Below are 2,209 nucleotides of genomic sequence, written 5' to 3'. Positions count from 1 at the left end.
AGATTTAAAGGAATTATGTAAATTAAATCCTCTTAAAGAAAATTCACATTAAGTAATACCACTTTTGACTGCCAATCACGGTAGTCTTAAATGCTACGAAGGACTTATAAATCTTATTTTATAACTGTTCTGGACACTGGACAATAAAACCTTTAATGTCCTTCTTGACTGGAACTATAATTCCAAGTATGTTCTAAGTTAATGTTTGTTGGGGTCTTGAACAACTTTGCGACCATAGTTCTGGTTTCCCTTCAAAACGCATAAATCTTTCGCCTTTTACTAAAGATTTTTGTGGGGGGGAAGAACTCATTGAGTCTTAATGAATTTGTTCTTAGCCCATTCACATGGGCTCACAAAACTAATTAAAATTAGCTGAAAATAATCGTACATCTTTTCACATCTACAGCGTCCTGGATGGAACAATTATCCCGACTATTACAGATCTAAATCAGGTTGGGAGAATACAGATCTGTCATAAAATTACGTTCATGCACTTATTAAAAATTACTCTTGACTTCAAACAAACCAAAATATTTACAACGAAAACTCGCGCTCGAACATTGCAGGGCAAAACATAATGGCAACTTAATTTAAATTCTAAATACTACACCTACAATCAAAACAAGTATGACTTATCTGTCAAGTTGAATACAGGTCAGCCTCATAAGTAAAGAGAATACATACCCAGACAACACCAAGAGAATTGGAGAGCAAGACTGCAGTCGGTGTCAGGAGTAAAACTGACACGGCCAGCTTTTCTCAGTTGGTGGTGGGAATTTAAGGTCCTCTGGTGTTCATAACCGGAACCACAGTAACTAGTCTAATGGCTGTTATGCACAAACTTACTAATTAGAATAAATCAACTAAATAAATGTATTTTACATAGTCCAAATAAACCAGTTTCTACAAGTTCGCTGCTCGACAGACTGCTGATCGTACGTTGTTGTTATACTGTAATTGTCATTGTCATAATGACATGGTTGGTCAGTTAAAACCTATTAATTCATATTAAGCTCTACGTTCACAAAACCAAGCAGGCATCCCCTGGACTCCCGGCTCACCTAGCACGATGTCCTCCGTAAACTTCCTGACCTCTCATATGTCTATGACTTATGGTAAAGGGTCGCGGAAAAGGGAAGTGATTGCTGCCCATATCATCATTGGGTATGACTCTGCTTGGGAGATTGGTATCCCCGCATCCCCTGAGCAACGCTCTTGCGCATTATGCAGAAGACCTGACAGCCGCACCCTTATCCACTACCTCCTAAGATGTCCCCGCACACAACTCTTCCGTGACGCCTGTTGGACCACTACCCCACGACCCCCTGACGGAGACACGATGATCCTCCCCATACTGGCCAGATATTATGTAAATAATATTGATGATGTGTTAAAGGAATATCCTTCCTTCCTTAGGCTATAGTAAGCACCTTTATAATATTTGTATATACTTGTGACACTTGCCAGATGCTTCTGGTGTTATTATACAGGGGTACCTAGTGACCGCACAGGGTGTTCATGAAATTTGAATTGGTGAGAGAACACCCTTACTTTGCGTCAACTTAGAGATGTCTGATTACAGATGAAGCGTTCAAGATCCTTTGTGACTGATGTTGAAAACTGCTATTGTATTTACTGTTAGTGAAATTGTCAATATAAGTCAGGGTAGAATCTACTTTAAGACCCTCCTCCTAGTGACAGGCCTGGCATTTGACATTATTAGGGACCTGCCACTCTTTGCCATAAACAGATAAAATGTACCGGGAACTTTCCCCCCACACACTCATCATTCTCTCACTTTATGCAACTTGACAAAACCTATGACCCTTCAGGCTTTTACGCCCTTAATGTACGAGTCATAAAGGCAAGTATGAACTTTTCATACTTCCCTGTTGGGCGCTGTAAACGCTTCTGCGCTTCACCTTGCACAGGATGTAAGGGGGTGCCCAATAAACTAGCCCCCTCGGGGGCAAATCTGAATCTGAATCTACTTTAAGAATGAGGTATCATTGACGTCATCACTAGAGATGCCAGTAATTGTTAACTGTGGCTGAAGTCACCCCCTTTTCATATATGAACATCACAGAATCTGATGTTCATGGTGAAATTGCTGTAAGGATGTTAATTAAGAAATTAATTAATTATCCTGAAGGGGACTGTCATGCCACGTATCTCTGAAAATCTAACGGGTGTAACCTAATACTACTTG

At 40.1% G+C, this 2,209-nt stretch overlaps 1 non-coding gene across 1 annotated transcript; it reads left to right on the top strand.

Moving 5' to 3' along the window:
• Window positions 1-235: 235 nt before the first annotated feature.
• LOC121879464 lies at window positions 236-351 on the top strand. Its single transcript, XR_006091336.1, has one exon. It is a non-coding gene; the product is annotated as a U5 spliceosomal RNA (small nuclear RNA).
• Window positions 352-2,209: the final 1,858 nt, after the last annotated feature.

Source organism: Homarus americanus, unplaced genomic scaffold (assembly GCF_018991925.1).
Source record: "Homarus americanus isolate GMGI-L3 unplaced genomic scaffold, GMGI_Hamer_2.0 scaffold4325, whole genome shotgun sequence".
NCBI lineage: Eukaryota > Metazoa > Arthropoda > Malacostraca > Decapoda > Nephropidae > Homarus > Homarus americanus.
Note: the sequence above shows the minus strand (reverse complement) of the source record. Positions and strands in the feature narration are given on the sequence as shown.